Consider the following 16,615-nt stretch of genomic DNA (forward strand, 5'->3'; position numbering starts at 1 on the left):
TCCAAGCCATGTCTGCAACCTACACCACAGCTCATGGCAACACTGGATCCTTAACCCACTGAGCCAGGCGAGGGATCAAACCTGCATCCTCATGGATACTAGTCGGATTCATTTCCACTGCACCACAATGGGAATGCCAGTGAAATGCACATTTAAACTTGAGCTTTTGCTGGGACTGATGGATGGGATGCTTAATTCCCAGTCTTTGACTTACAGGGGAATCCTTCTAAACCAGACTTCAGATAGGACAGGAAAGGAGTGAACTCTTCTGGTTACTCGTTCTACCAGTCCTCCCTCTGGGAGGAAAACCGACCTCTCTGGTTATTGAGATTGTTGGGTGCCTGCTAGTCCTGGGGTCAAATTTCTCTGCTGGGCAGAGGGAATGTATTAAATGTCCTACTCTTTGGGGTTTTCTTTTCTCCTTGTTCTCTTGAACCTGTCCATTCTTGTCAGAGGCTCAGCAGGTTTTTACACTCTTGATTTCAGCTTTTCCACCTGCAATCTGGTGGGAAAGTCAGGCTTGCCGAGGGAGATGCGAGACATTGCCACGTTGCTCATTTAGCCCAGTTACCTCTCTCTCTGAACATAATCCTAAATAAACTATCAATCCACTGAAATGAAAGAACACACTGAAACTGCTCTCTTATCATAAGGCTGCCCTTCATATTATTATTATTATTATGACCTTTAAATTACCATTATCCATGGCTCATGGCTAGTATAATGATTGCTAATATAACCATCATTAGCTAAATGCTTCAACTCTTTCCCACCAGGCATAGTCTTTCAGGGGTCTCATTCTCAACAAGTCAGTCCATAGGGATTCCACCCAGGAACATCTACCTCCAACTTCTACTACACTCTGTGATGCTTAAATGAGTTGATTCACATAAAGAAAGCATCTAGAGGAGTGTGCCTGGAACACAGGAAATCCTCAATAACATCAGCCGCTGATGCTGCTTTTATCATTGTTGCTAACAGTGATGTTGTTGTTTCTTGTTGTTTTATGCTGGAACCACATAATTCTAAACCTTCAGTTGTGTTACTGTTGTGGGTTTCCTCCAGTTCCCCACCACTTCATAATTTTTCTGACAAAGCCCCAGGCTGTGTTTCCTTTCACAGCCACGTGGTGTCACCAGCACTTCACAAGCATCCATCCAAAGTGGCTGGTTGTTAATTTCAGAATTTTCAGCGGGGATCCTGATCAGGACGAGGTGTCAGCTTATACAAAGAGCCAAGCCTAGTCAGACAGATCTTTCCATGGATTGCAGAAACATTTCCTTTTTGTATTTTTTTTTCATGGAGATTTATTTAACACTTAATTTTGTGTAAAATACCTCTGCTTTAGCCTCCATATTTCTCGTTAATTATGCTAAGAAGCACACTAAGGAGCAACCTGAAAATAATAACGGTCATTTATTGAGTGCCTGCCAGGTGTAGGCACTGTCCTAGGAGAGACAAAGTCCCTGCCCTCCTGGAGCTTACAGAGTAAGCTGAGCCAACTATGAAGATGAAGCTAGGGGAAGGACAAGAAGCCATGAGGCAGATCACCTGGTAGACTTCAGAATCTTATAAATTTGGCAGCCCCAGCCTGAGTCTGAACTGACAGCAGCCCCTCAAAAGGCAGTCCACATCAAGATGCTGGGCCAGGTTGTCTGGAGGGGAGCCAGCTGTCCTCAGGCTTGTGTGACTGGCTTCTGGTATGAGGTAAAAATTTTGCAAACACAATGATGTGTCTGTATGTGTGTTTCCCTTGGCCATCCATGCATCTATCCAGTCACATGGAGATAAATTAAAGTCACAGCTCAGAGTTCCCCATGGTGGCTCAGTGGAAATGAATCTAATATATACAAGGACGAGGGTTTGATCCCTGGCCTAGCTTGGTGGGTAAGGACCCAGCATTGCCTTGAGCTGTGGTGTAGGTCACAGATGCAGCTCAGATCTGGCATTGCTGTGGCTGTAGTGTAGGCCGACAGCTGCAGCTCCAATATGACTCCTAGCCTGGGAATTTCCATATGCTGGGGGTGCAGCCCTAAAAAGACAAAAAAAAAAAAAAAAAAAAAAAAAAAGGCCCAGCTCTACCTTTTCCTTGTTCTATGACCTTGGCCAAGACAATTATTGCCTCTAAGCCTCCAGTTCTCATCTTTAAGTAGAGGACAGAAAAGCTTTCTTTACAAAACTAACATGAGGATTACCTGAGATAACAGATGTAAAGCTCTTAGCGCTGGGCCAGACAGATCGTGAACACATGGTAATTGGTAATTATGATCTTCACTTATAACTTATAACCTCACTTATAACAATTAAGTTAACACAAAACCACTAGGTACTGAGGATGAGCCAAGTGTTGTGCTTGGCTCTGCACATGGTAAGGAAATCAAGCCAACATAATCCTTGCCTTAAAGGAGCTTCTAATCCAATAGAGGAAGAAATTATACACAAAATAATAGTCACACAAGACTGACTGGAATCATGTCCCAAGAAAGGGACCCCAAGTCCTAAGAGAAGCTAAGGCAGGAGAAGTTGCTGTGAATATAGGGAAGGAGAACTAGCTTAGACCTTTGGATCTAAACACAAGTAGGGGGCGGAAGGGCAAAGGTTGGGCCCATGAAACCAAGACGGTGCAGAGGGAGCCAACCCCACCACCCAGGATTGCTTTTACTGGGTAAATGGGAACACAGCCAGCCAGGAGTGCCCATGCGCTATCCTCAAGAAAGCTTCTTCTCCAAGGCTTGCTGTAGCTGACAAACTAGTTCACAGAGGTACCTCCTTGAGGACTCACAGAGTTTTTACGACGAGAGGAACTCTGAGATCTGCTCAGAGAACTTGCCAAAGTGCCAGAGAAAGACTACACACCCACCTCAGGTCCTGGAGCCTCCTGCATTCCACCCCTGAGGACACAGTCGCCAAGCCCCATCTATAACGCTGTGTATTTACAGCTACATTATAGCAAAAACCTGCACAAATCAACCTCTAGCACCGATACTTTCCTGCTGGGAGGGTCAATGAAGCCTTCAAGACTGAGGTGGCTTTGATCTGGGCATTGGTGAGATTTGGGGAAGATGTTCCAGAAAGGGAGAAGAGCAAAGTAAGACAGAGATAGGCTGGAATGCACAGACCTTGAGTACACCTGATAACTGATCCTGTTCTGCTGGAGCGGAGGGCACCTGTACTACTGACAGCAACTCCACTTTCCAAGTGCTTTAAAGAGTGCTTACGTTGTACTATGTTCTAGGCTAAGGTCTGGCATGCATTATCTCATCAAATTCTCACACACTAGACACTGTTATCTCTGTTTTTCTTTTAGAAACACACAGTGAGATAAGTGATTATCCTAGGCTACAGAGATAAAGCCTGTTAAACTGGAATGCAACCCTGACCCTAAGTCCAAACTTAAGTCACTATGCAATGTTAGCTTCCAATGACATATGATTGGAAAAGTACCTTAGGGTTGGGTCATAGAGGGCCTTGAATACAGAGCAAAGAGTATGGCACTCAGGGCAGCTTGAGCTCTGGACTAAAAATTTTTGGAGGCATCTAAGGTTGCAGTTGAGTCTCCTTAGGCTTGAGCAGAAAGTTAAATGCAAACCCAAGCCAACAAACAGTCCATCTTGGGGAGCAGAAAAACTCTGATTTGAGATAAAGTGGCATCTACTGGGAGTGTGACTCCAGACTCCGAGCACAGGAAGTCTTCCTGGACTCTGGGTGTGCTTGCTCTGCCATTCTTTTTTTTTTTTTCCTTTTCTTTTTTGGCTGCCCTGCAGTATATGGAGTTCAGGTATCAGACTGGAGACACAGTTGTGACCTATGCCACAGCTGTGGCAATGCCAGATCCTTCTAAGCCACTGGGCCTGGCTGGGGATCAAAACTATGTCCTGGAGCTGCAAAGATGCTGCTTATCCCTTTGTGCCACAGTGGGAACTCCACTCTGCCATTCTTTGGCCACAGTCTGGGCTTCTGTCATCTTTAGAACCCAAGGACCACTTGACATGTTTCATGGTTGTACATATTTATTGCCAGTAAAAATGAACTACCCAAGAGGCTACTAAGGAGAAGAGAGTGGAACTGATGAGAATTTGGTGTCTCTCAGGGCATCCCCCCCCCACCCTGGCTTTGCTTGGAATCACTAAGGGGAGCCGTGGACTCCTCTTTTCCATGATGAAGGAGGAGGGAAAACTTATCTGAAGTGCCGGAGAGGCAGGCTGCTGAAGCATGTACAGCACCCAGGTGTGAGTCAGGTCACCTTGAATATGGATAATGATCCACATGCCGCAGATGTGGCCCTAAAAAGACAAAAGATAAAAAAAAAAAATAGTAGGACAAACCAGGTGATCCTGAAGAAATTTCAGGGTTTTATTTTGTTGTTGTTGCTTATTTGTGGTTTTAAAAAATGCATAACATAAAATTGACCATCTGAACCATTTTCTTTCTTTCTTTCCTTCTTTTTTTTTTTTTGGATTTTTAGGGCCGCACCCGTGGCATATAGAGGTTCCCAGGCTAGGGGTCTAATTGGAGCGGCAGCCCTGGCCTTGGCCATGGCCACAGCAACGCGGGATCCAGCTGCGTCTGCGACCTACACCACAGCTCACGGCAACACTGGATCCTTAACCCACTGAGCAAGGCCAGGGATCGAACCCACAACCTCATAGTTCCTAGTCAGATTCATTTCTGCCGCACCACAACCGGAACTCCAGTCTTAACCATTTTCAAGTATATGGTTCAGTAGAGCTAAGTATATTCACATAATTGTGCAACAGATCTCTGAAAATTTTTCCTCTTGCAAAACTAAAACTCCATTGAACAAGAACTCCCAAGTCCACAAATGAACCTATCTACAAACCAGAAACAGACTCAAAGACATGGAAAACAGACTTCGGTTGCCAAGGGGGTGGGAGGAGGGAGTGGGATAGACTGGGACTTTGGGGCTAGTAGATAAAAACTATTACATTTGGAATAGATAAGCAATGAGGTCCTACTGTATAGCACAGGGAACTATATCCAGTCTCTTGGGAATAAACCATGAAGGAGGATAATGTAAGAAAGGGACTCTGTGTGTGTGTGTGTGTACACATATACGTTACATATAAACATACATACATATATATATGTATGTTTATGACTTGGTCACTTTGCTGTACAACAGAAATTGGCACAACATTGTTAATCAACTATAATTAAAAGTTTTTTTTTTTTTAAATTCTCATATCCATTCCCTCTTCTGTTTGGTAACCACTAGTCTACTTTCTCTTTGTTTGAGTTTGACAGCTTTAGATATTCCATATAAGTAGAATCATACAATGTTTGTCTTTTTGTGGCTGGCTTATTTCACTTAGTATAATGTCCAAGGTTCATCCATGTTGTAGCATGTGACAGGATTACCTGCCTTTATAAAGCTGAATAATACTCCATTCTATATATAATAATACTCCATATATATATATATATATATATTCATATTTGTTTATCCAATCACCAACTGACGGGTGTTTGGTTGTTTCTGCCTCTTGGTTCTTGTGAATATTGCTGCTAGGAACATGGGTGTGTGAATATCTTTTCAAGCTTGACGCTCAGGTTTAAGATGTAATCAGTTCGCTTGCATGCTTTATTACTGCTTTCTTTAGACAAACAAATAAACATGGAGCCTCTTGAAGAGTGAATTAATTAAAATTAACCCTTTAGATGCTATAGGGTGACATTAATTTGGGAAGTTTGGACACTCAAAGCTACAATTTTGGCACTCAACAAAGTCCTAAAGCCACACCACCAGAAGGAGCTGGACCAGCCCTAAACTGGGGCCTTGCAGAGAAAGTCCTGGCGTCATTACGCACTTCAGTCACAACGTTATCCAGGAAACCCTTTCAACAGAGGTAATTGGTATCTACAAATATAAATCATTTGCTGGATAAGCTATGCATTGACTTGTTGGAAAATACAGGACATTACATGCCAGATGTGCAGAAAAACATTCTTCAAATTCAGTCATGTATACTATAACCCCAGGGGAAAACATTTGGGATCCATACAGTTTCCTTTGAAAGAAAGATTTGCTTTTTCTCTCCTGAGCAGCATGGTTGAAAGGTTTGGCCAAGGATCAGGCTGGCAGGCATGTTCCTAAATATTGAACCTCTGCCTTCAGCACAATGACTCAGTGGGGCAGTGGGTATTTGTTAGATGATTAATGATTCAGTATAGGTGTGCCTGCTGGTTGGGGTACAAAAATGCCTGCTGGTTGGGGTACAAAAATAACTTAAATCACTAATCATAGAATCCTCTTTAGAGGAAACTAGTGAAACCTGGCTGATCCATTGAAACTTTCCTCTCTGGGTTCATTTCCATAACCAGAATGCCTGTTTTAGGATGCTATTCTTCTTGGCCATGTCAGTGGCATGCAGAAGTTCCCGGGCCTGGTATTGAACCCACCCAGCTTTGGTCTGGGTGTATGGCTATGATGAGCAGTCTCTACCCTTGAGGTCCTAGGCCAGTGGGGGAGGTAGAGAGAAGTAGGCAGTGTAGGAGCAGAAGTGGGAACAAACCCTGGGAGCCCAGAAGAGCCGAACTAATTCAGGCAGAGTGAGAGGAAGAGCATCCCACAGATGATATTTGATCTGAGTGCTGAAGGAGGCAGAAAAGCATAAGGAAGGGCAGTCCAGGCTGGTGGAACAGCAGGTATGCAAAGGTATCAATGTTCAGAAATGTGTAAGAATGGCAGGATGGCTGAATAACAGGGCCCCAGGGGCTGAGACCTGGGGAAGACCTCTGAACCAAGTGTGAGAACTCCAGAACAGGGCTTTGGTCCCTCTACCAGGAGCCCAGGGCGATCCAATCCCATCCCTGGTCTCACTGGCTGCCCACTGTGTCTGACTAGAGAGAAGCCACAGCTTTCACGCATGCCCATGACCAGGGATGGAAAAGGCATTGCTTCATGGGTGGCACAGGCAGCCTTTCTTTGGCAATTTGGAGGGAGGAGGTGCTCAGTCACCAAGGAGGAAACCTTGCCAGCTTTGAGGGGATGTTTCCCAGTGAAGCTGAGGAGAGTGTGAAGAACACTCACCTCGTGGCTCCTTCCTTCAGTAACCCTGGCCACCCCAACCACCGACCTGAAGCTCACCAATATTCCTGGGATGCAGAAACAGCACCCACTCGCTCCAACCCACTCCCTGGTTGTCCTGGCAGCATGCCAATGAGGTGAAGCCATAGACACCTTGAGAATCAACTGAAGGCAAGATGACCACAAGCGAGGAGGAAACTTTAGTCTTCTCTCAGAAGGACTGGCTGGTGGCAGCCTGCTACTGTCCAAAGCAGGTTACTTGTGATTAGGGAGACGATGCTTTTTATCATCCCAGCCATTGCTCTTCTATCTGGGACACAGACTACTGAACAGGACACTAGGAAAAGAGACAAAAATTAAGACAATGTTAGGCAAACCGAGACTCTCTTCAGGATGCTCTTTCTCCTAAATATTTTTAGAATGAAACTGAGTCTCCTGGGAGAGCCTCTAATGAGTATGAAGCAGCCTGTCTGCCAGACAGACTTCTCCCTGTCTGAGAGCTCTAAGTGACTCTCTAGCCTCCAGAAAGTATAGATTATTTTTTAAAATAATAACTCATTGAGAGGTAGGTAGAGATGGGAAGAACTATGGAGAACTCCGAGAGCAGGGGGCTGCCAAAGCTTGGAGTATAAGGAAAATTTTAGTTTCGTAACTCTTTTCTTTTTAATATTATTTTAAAAATACCAACATGAGGAAATCCCATTGTGGTGCAAAGGGATCAGCAGCATCTCTGGAGCCTGGGATGTGGGGTTTTTTTTTAATTATTTAATGAATTTTACTACATTTATAGGTGTACAACAATCATCACAACCAAATTTTACAGCATTTCCATCTCAAACCCTCAGCGCATTTCCCCCCTTCCCAGGTTTAATAAGGATCCAGTGTTGCCACAGCTGCAGTGTAAGATCCAACTGTGGCTCAGGTCTGATCCCTGGCCTGAGAATGCCACATACCATGAGGTGGCCAAACAACAACAACAACAAATACCAACATGAATCTACACATTGAAAAGTAAACCTACAGAGTTCCCATCCTGGCTCAGTGGTTAATGAATCCAACTAGTAATCATGAGGTTGTGGATTTGATCCCTGGCCTCGAACAGTGGATTAAGGATCCAGCATTGCCATGAGCTGTGGTGTAGGTTGCAGACGCGGCTCGGATCCCGCATTGCTGTGGCTCTGGTGTAGGCTGGTGGCTACAGCTCTGATTCAACCCCTAGTCTGGGAACCTCTATATGCCTCAGGGGTGGCCCTAAAAAGATAAAAGGAAAGAAAAGAAAATAGAAAAGAAAAGAAAATCTTCCTCTCATCTTTTACCCCAGTACTTCTTCCTTCCCAAATGGAATTGATGTTATCAATTTGCACGCTTTCCTTCTCGACCTTGTTTTAGGCACACACAGTATCAACGTGTGTTGATACAGACCCACACATAGCCAGATGTAGACAGAGATAGGACCAGAACTGGGATACAGGTAGGGGTAGAGACACAGCTGATGTTAGGTGTTCCTTGCTGTTCATCAAGAACAGGGAATTAGGAGAATTTAGCTCTTGGGAACAGAGAGTGAGGAGTACATATTTTCTGCTTCCAGCCAGCTGAGCAGAGTTACACTGGAGCATCTCTTGGGAAGAAGAAGCAAGCCAGTACTTGTGGGGAAGGAGAGGCTGGAGAAGTCGTAACCATGGGGACGTTGAGATTTCTAAGATTAACAGAAGAGATGGGATTAGGGTCACCCGACATGATGGAGAGCCTGAGCCCTCTCTGTCCCTGGATTGCCTGCAGGATCTTTGTAGAAACTGGAGCATAAGTCCTGAAGCATTGAGAGTAGCTTCAAGGGTCTAATGGCATATGTGCTGTCAGCAGAGGAAACCACAGGGGATGACAGGACAATACAAAATATTGGTGAGGATGTGGAGCAGTTGGAACTCTTATACATTGCTGGTGGGAATGAAAATCACACAGACCCCTTGGAAAACATTTTAAGAAAGTATTTTATAAAGTTAAACATACACTGACTCTATGACCACCCCTAGACATTGACCCAAGAAAAGTGATAACATATGTCCAAATAGACATTTGTATACAAATGTTCCTGGCAGCTTTATTCATAACTGTCAAAAAAGCTAGAAACAACCCAAACATATCCATCGAGTGATGAATGGATAAACAAAATTTGGTATATCTATACAATGGAATACTTCTTGGCAACAAGAAGGACAGATGTAATGATGTACACAGCAGCATGGATGAACCTCAAAAGCATTATTCTAAGTGAAAGAAGTCAGACACAAAATACTATATATTGCGTGATTCCATTCACATGAGATTCCACAAAAAGCAAAACTATAGTGGTAGAAATCAAATCACTGATCTTCTGAGGATGGGGGTCTGGGGAAGGAGTTGACCACAGAGGGCCATAAGAGAACAACTGGGCATAACAGAAATATTCCATATGATGGTGGTGGTGGGAGATGACTGTTGTTATGTGTGTCCCAACTCTAAATTCAAGTTAAGATTAGTGAATTTTACCTCAACTATAATTTAATGAAAAACTGTACTTTACTAAAGCTGACAAAACATTTTGGGGGGGGGCCATGCCCTCGGCATGCACAAGTCCCTGGGCTAGGGATCAAACCTGAGCCACAGCAGTAATCTGAGCCAGAGTAGTGACAACACTGAGTCCTTAACCACTAGGTCACTAAGGAACTCCGACAAAGTATTTTTTTAACTGAAGCAAAAATGGGTGAGAGGGAAAGTGATAATAGGACTGAGGAATGGAATATAATTATACAAAAAGAAGTTTCTAGAAAATAATTAGGGAGCAGTTTTAAATAAATACAGCTAAAACTTAGTTGAAATCAATAATGTTTCAGAAATATATAATTTAATGAACTGAATCAACAAAAAAGTTCTTAACTGGTTTTATTATGCTAGCATAACCCAGATGCCCCCAAACCTATCAAGGACAGTGAGGGGGCAAGACCTCTGATACCAGCTTCAAGTTTAGGATCCCCAAGACCACACTAGTGTTTTTGGTTTTTGTCTTTTTAGGGTCACACCCACAGCATATGAAAGTTCCCAGGCTAGGGGTCAAGTTGGAGCTGCAGCTGCCAGCCCGTGCCACAGCCACAGCCACACCAGATCCGAGCCACATCTGCAACCTACACCGCAGCTCATGGCAATGCCAGATCCTTAACCCACTGAGCGAGGCCAGGGATCAAATCTGCATCCTCATGGATACTAGTTGGGTTTGTTACCGCTGAGCCACAATGGGAATTCCAAGACCACAAGAGGTTTGATGATTCACTAGGGGAACTTGCAGAACTCACTGAATGCCATTATGCTCTTGGTTTTATTTCATGGCAGGGAAAGGAAGAAGATTAAAAATTGGCCATGGGAAGACGTGCCCAGACATGCCCTGTGCCCTGTGGCTGTGATGTAGGCCAGCAGCTATAGCTCTGATTTGACCCCACCCTGGAAAACTCCATATGCTTCCCAGGCGTGCCCTTCCCCCCCCAAAAAAAGAATTGCAATTACTTTGTGTTGTATTTTGAAATTTGGTAAGGCAAATATTGCCTCATTTGTTCTCACGTAACTTTCACAACTACTCTCGGACATTTATGTTTCCTTGTAAAACTTGGATCCTGTATAAATTAAGATGCATTCAGTTACAAGTGCACATTGTTTATATTCCATGAGTTGAGTCTAACGGCTGTATAAAAATCTTCTAAGAGATAACATTATGATTTGGCACTAAAATGAAAAAGTTATTTTGAATGCAGAAATTCATGGAAATAGCAAGTGGAAAATAAATTTATGTTAGTAAAGGGAATTTTGTTATCTAAGGAATGACTTCATTTTTCTGTTTTCTTGCAAAATACAATCAAGAGGTTTATAAAACCAGGAAATAAAGCTTTTCCCCCAGCCCCCACCTCCATGCACATATGAAGTCTATTATGTTTCGCTACAAAATTCATGCAAAAGAAATGTAATGCAATGGAAAATTTCCCAAATCTCTGGAAATAGATAAAAAGAAATTCCAAAGCAATGAGAAGTTGGTGTCATTAATTCATATGTTTTGCAGGACTACCATTAAGATGTAAAACATCTATTTATCTTTTTCGATTTTTTTTTTTTTTTTTGGGCTGCACCCGCAGCATACAGAGGTTCCCACGCTAGGGGTCTAATCGGAGCTACAGCTGCCTGCCTACATCACAGGTGCAGCAACATGGGATCCGAGCCACATCTTCGACCTACACCACAGCTCAGGGCAACGCTGGAACCTTAACCCACTGAGCAAGGCCAGAGATTGAACCTGTAACCTCATGCTTCCTAGTCAGATTCGTTTTCGCTGCACCACAATGGGAACTCCACAAAACATCTATTTATCAAAACTTCCTGCTGATTTTGTGAAGACAATAGTAGAGCACTCTTTAAGAAATACTGTATCACCAGTGTTTCTCATAGCCCAAGGATAATATTGAGTCCCAAATTGATGGAGAAGAGTTGGACTTTGGATGTGAGGACATTTTAGGAATACCTTAATACGTTATTTTATTTCTATTTTCCCGTTTAAAGGTACACACAATGATGTATGTGATGGGCACTAACCCAGATTTAGACCAATCAGAGCACAGCAATACCCTGGCCACAGTGGCCAATCAGAATGAGGCCCTGGACTTTGTTCACTCCTTAGTCTACTCAGCCCTGCCCCATGCTGGATCTTAGAAGCTACTCTAAGACCACAAGAGAAACCAGCCTTAACATAAACCAACACATGGCTTAATAGAGCAAAGAAGCAAAAGAATCTGGATAGCTGATGATTTTAATGAACCAGAGGATCACCTCAAGGCAAGTTTGAGTTGGGTTTCTGTTACTTGCAAACTCAAGTTTCCTAAGTATTCACTTAATGTCAATGGATAGAGCAAAAGATAATAAGCGAGGACACTCAAAGAAGCCCTGTTGCTCCAACCTGGGGACAGACTGATCCCACCATGCAGCCCTGTGTCAGTCATTGATCCACCTGGTGAACCACTGGTTGCAGTATTGATAAGGATGGAGTAGGCACAGGTAGGGATGGAGTATGCACAGGTAGTTGTAGAAGTCCCAATAAGGGACCACAAATAGAGAGGGAAACCTAGGGAACTTTGGGAGATCACTGTGTTAATAATAGCTCAAGAAAGCCATCAGAACAAGGCAGACTTGCTTGACTAGTGGATTTGCCTCAGGTTGTTGGGTTGGGAATGGGGTGAGGCCTGCATTCAGATTCAGACCAAGGCAGGAATTTAAAGACCACCCTTCAGCTGACTTGAATACCAGACAGCAAGGAGGAATTACTACTCTAAGAAAAGGAAGAGGCAGTCTTTTCCCACCCCCACTCCCCTTGAATGATAAAACTGTAGCTCACCTAATCCTCAGGGCACCCCTTGCCTCATGCTTGCATCTCTCACAAGTGTCCTATCTTTTTTTTTTTTTTTTGTCTTTTTGTCTTTTTGTCTTTTTGTTGTTGTTGCTATTTCTTGGGCCGCTCCCGCGGCATATGGAGGTTCCCAGGCTAGGGGTTGAATCGGAGCTGTAGCCACCGGCCTACGCCAGAGCCACAGCAACGCGGGATCCGAGCCGCGTCTGCAACCTACACCACAGCTCACGGCAACGCCGGATCATTAACCCACTGAGCAAGGGCAGGGACCGAACCCGCAACCTCATGGTTCCTAGTCGGATTCGTTAACCACTTCGCCACGACGGGAACTCCCAAGTGTCCTATCTTAATAAATCTTTTTCTTGCCTATCACTTTTGTCTCTCGCTGAATTCCTTGTGTGTGGAGGCATAAAGAACATGAACCTCACTAAGTCCAGACACTGGGTGAGTGACTCTAATTTAAAACTGTGGGTTTAAATCCCAGTCTGGGTTTTGGCTGGGTTCAAGTCCCGGCACGTGAGTTCAAGTCCCAATCTGGGTTCTGGTGAGGTTCAGGCCAATAATGCTGTCAGTTTCAGTATGGAAGGCTCCAGAAAGGCTTTGCTGTGAGGCACACTGTGGAAGCAGAGAAACTTTACATACTTTTTTTTTTTTTTTTTTTTTTTTGCTTTTTAGGGCTGCACCCACGGCATATGGAGGTTCCCAGGCTAGGGGTCAAATTGGAGCTGTAGCTGCCAGCCTACACCACAGCTCACAGCAATGCCAGATCCTTAACCCACTGAGCGAGGCCAGGAATTGAAACTTCGTCCTCATGGATGCTAATCAGATTCAGTTCCGTTGTACCACAACAGGAACTCCAAGAGAATATTTACATATTTTGAAAAATGAGAAAGAGTGGAATGCAGGGATACTCGCAAGTAGAAAGATATTTGGAGCTGATCTAGGCACATGATTTTGTGGTTCGTACATATTTCCAGATTTTTTTTTTTTTTTTTGTCTTTTTTTGTCTTTTCTAGGCCCTCACCCGAGGCATATGGAGGTTCCCAGGCTAGGGGTCTAATCAGAGCTGTAGCCACTAGCCTACGCCACAGCCACAGCAACTTGGGACCCAAGCCGCATCTGCGACCTCACCACAGCTCACAGCAATTCCAGATCCTTAACCCACTGAGTGAGGCCAGGGATTGAACCCACAATCTCATGGTTCCTAGTAGGATTCGTTAACCATTGAGCCACGATGGGAACTCCTGTTTCCAGATCTTGATTTGACTTTTATTTATCCACTGAAATGAGACAGTGAAGTCAAGCACCCATTTTTTTATTTTCTTGTTGATGTTAGCTGCTTCCAGAACTGTTCCTACTGAGCCTAGACACACTGTAAGACCATCGGCTTAAAAACTCGCATTATGCTGCTGGCCTGGATCAGTAATGACTGCAGACAAAGCTAGCTGAATCTAGAGGTGGCTGCGCCACTGAAAGAATGGACGTCTTTAACCAAGTTTGCCTCCTGTTCACAATGTTTGCTGCCTGCCCCAGGGGATTTGTGAGGGACAGACCTCGAGAGGGTAACATAGCTAAATTATCTAAGTTGTTACAGAGCTCCTAGTTAACCTTAATTTCTACCCCCTTAAATTCAAAATCTAAGTTATTCCCTGGATTTGCAACATCAAAAATACTTTTCTCTTTAAAACTTGGCAGACTGGTGGGTTTATTTTTGTTTCTAATCCTTGAGTTTTGCAAGTTTTCCTGTGCCTACTTGCCTGTAACTTATTCTTCAGCCTGTGCCTTCTCAAATTGAGACTGCGAGGAGTGTGTTAATTAGCTATCAGATCTAGCCTGGCTTTTGAAGTCCAGAGCTTTGGAATGCTACAAAAGTGTAAATATAATCATGGCTTTTTGCATTTGGTAATTACACCACAGTGGAAACTTCAGGGACCTCCCACCCCAGGATTCTGCTACTCATGACCCCTGAATGGTTCTGTCATTAATATTCAGTCTCTGGGGACCCATACCCAAGGGAAATGGCTTCCTGTTCCATTCTAAGTGGCCTTTCCTGCACCCTTTCTCCCTGTTGACCAAATATCCTATTTCAGGACAGTCAGAATAAGTTCTCTCCCCCTCCCCCCTTCACAGGGTAAGGTATTAAGCAGGACAGATAAAGGCCCTCTGGTGGTAAACTGTCCTCTTGTGACTACACCAACACTGTATCAAATTCTGCCAAATGTTTCAGGCCTTCAAATCAAATACCTACTCCTGCCAGAAGGCTGCATGATTGCTCTCACCTCCAATCTAGAAACACCCTCTCTTTCACAACACTTCCCAAGTACACCTCCGAGCTGGCCTTGGAACAGGCTCTGGGGTTGAAAATAAGCAGGACCCCGGAGTTCCTGTTTTGGCTGAGTGGGTTACAAACCCAACTAGTATCCGTGAGGAGGCGGGTTCGATCCCTGGCCTCACTCTGTGTGTTAAGGATCTGGCGTTGCTGTGGCTGTAGTGTAGGCCAGCTGCTGCGGCTCCAATTTGACCCCTGGCCTGGGAACTTCCATATGCCGTGAGTGCAGCCATAAAAAGACCAAAAAAAAAGCAAATGAGCAGGACTCTATGGGGCTCCCAGGCAAGAATAGGCCTCAGTTCAAACAGTTACTAGTCAGGGAAGGGAGAGGATTCAAAGACCAGTCCAGAAACAACAGTGCAGCCTTAGGGCAGGGTCCTGGCAAGGAATATGCATAACACTATCTTTGAGTTCTTCTGCAGAACTAAAACCCCCAACAAATGAAAGATGTTAACTACTTGATGAAGCATTCTATAGTCCAAAAAGGAGGAGGACTACCAGAATCAGTTCCAGGGCCACTAAACACCAGCTGTGAAGAATACAAGCTTGCATCTCCTCTGATCCTTATCTGTGGCCCTATTTTCCACTCCCAAACTTTAAGACCCCTTCCTATTCACTCCCAAAGGAGGACACATTCTTTAGGGTATTAGACTGCTGTGGCCTCCTTTGCCTGGCAAAGCAATAAAGCAATTTTTTTCTCCTTCACCCAAAATTCTTGTCTCTGAATTTCTGTTTAGCACTTGTGGGCATAGGCAGAGTTTCTGCACCAGGGTCCCAGAGATGAAGCAAAGGAACTTAGAAGCTGGTTAGGGACTGATGAATCTCTTTGGGGTTTTTTTGTTTTGTTTTTGGTGGAGCCTGTGGCATGTGGGAATTCCCAGGCCAGGGATTGAACCCTCACCACAGCAGGGATCCCAGCCACTGTGACATGGGATCCTTAACCAGCTGTGTCACAACGGAACTCCAAGTAGTGATCTCTTGAATGGATTCTATTGACCCATAAATTTACAAGCAATCGGGAATCTGCATGGGAGGTCAGAAGGGTGAATCAAGAAAGCTTTTGGACTTTTTACACCAGTAGGCAGTTGCCAGGTGAACTCAGGGGAGCCAACTGCAGGCAGAGAGCCACCTCTGATCAGTGGGTGTCTCAGCCTAACTTTGCTATTTCATTGTACACTGCCTGTGACTGATCAGTTGAACCAGCGATACTGTGAATCATTCCTCCTGTCTCCGAAAAGGTGTTCTTTCAACCGCCTGCGTTTACAAAACAGTGTGGACACTCAACATACCACGAGTAAATATGTAGATGAACAATGTGGGTCAAACTAGACCTTGACTTCTCAATCTGTGAAATCAGGCAACATTCCAGGAACCAGTGGTCCAGCCGCCACTCACCATCCTCTGCCAAAGAGCCAGCATTTTGCGGGTGAAAGAGGTTGCGGGATGCTGTCAGATGCTGGCAAAATTCTGAATTTGTTCCTAAAGATTTAAGGGACACTCACCGGAATGCGTCGGTCCTAAAGACTCCCCCTCCCCATGCCAAAAAACAGAACAAGCTGTCCAAAAATAACTGCTCAAAAACTCGCTGAGGACTAAATGGGGATTGTCCTCAGCTACAGGACTTCCAGATCCAAGTAGAGCCTCCTTTTGCTCCAGAAGGCGCTCCTAGTGATAGGAGTCTAGGGTCACCACTCCCGAAGGACTGAACGGAGCTAGAGCTTTGAGAAAGAGCACAGTGCTGCAGAGTGTCGGACGCGCGCTGGCAGCCGGCGACAGCTCCACAGTGGCGCTGGCACGGAGCCACTGAGGGGCGGGGCTGATC

The 16,615-nt window shown here is 44.5% G+C and overlaps 1 long non-coding RNA gene across 1 annotated transcript; it reads right to left on the bottom strand.

Annotated features, from left to right (window-relative positions):
• Nucleotides 1-3,725: 3,725 nt before the first annotated feature.
• On the bottom strand, nt 3,726-16,595 carry LOC106506062 (uncharacterized). Its single transcript, XR_001301043.3, has 3 exons — nt 16,296-16,595; nt 7,109-7,385; nt 3,726-4,283 (listed from the first exon to the last, which is right to left on the bottom strand). It is a non-coding gene; the product is annotated as an uncharacterized LOC106506062 (long non-coding RNA).
• Between the last annotated feature and the right edge of the window lie 20 nt (nt 16,596-16,615).

This window comes from Sus scrofa, chromosome 14 (assembly GCF_054392235.1).
Source record: "Sus scrofa isolate SSC_HxYL_T2T_F1_AM1 chromosome 14, Sscrofa_HxYL_maternal_Yorkshire_Landrace_v2.0, whole genome shotgun sequence".
Classification (NCBI taxonomy): domain Eukaryota; kingdom Metazoa; phylum Chordata; class Mammalia; order Artiodactyla; family Suidae; genus Sus; species Sus scrofa.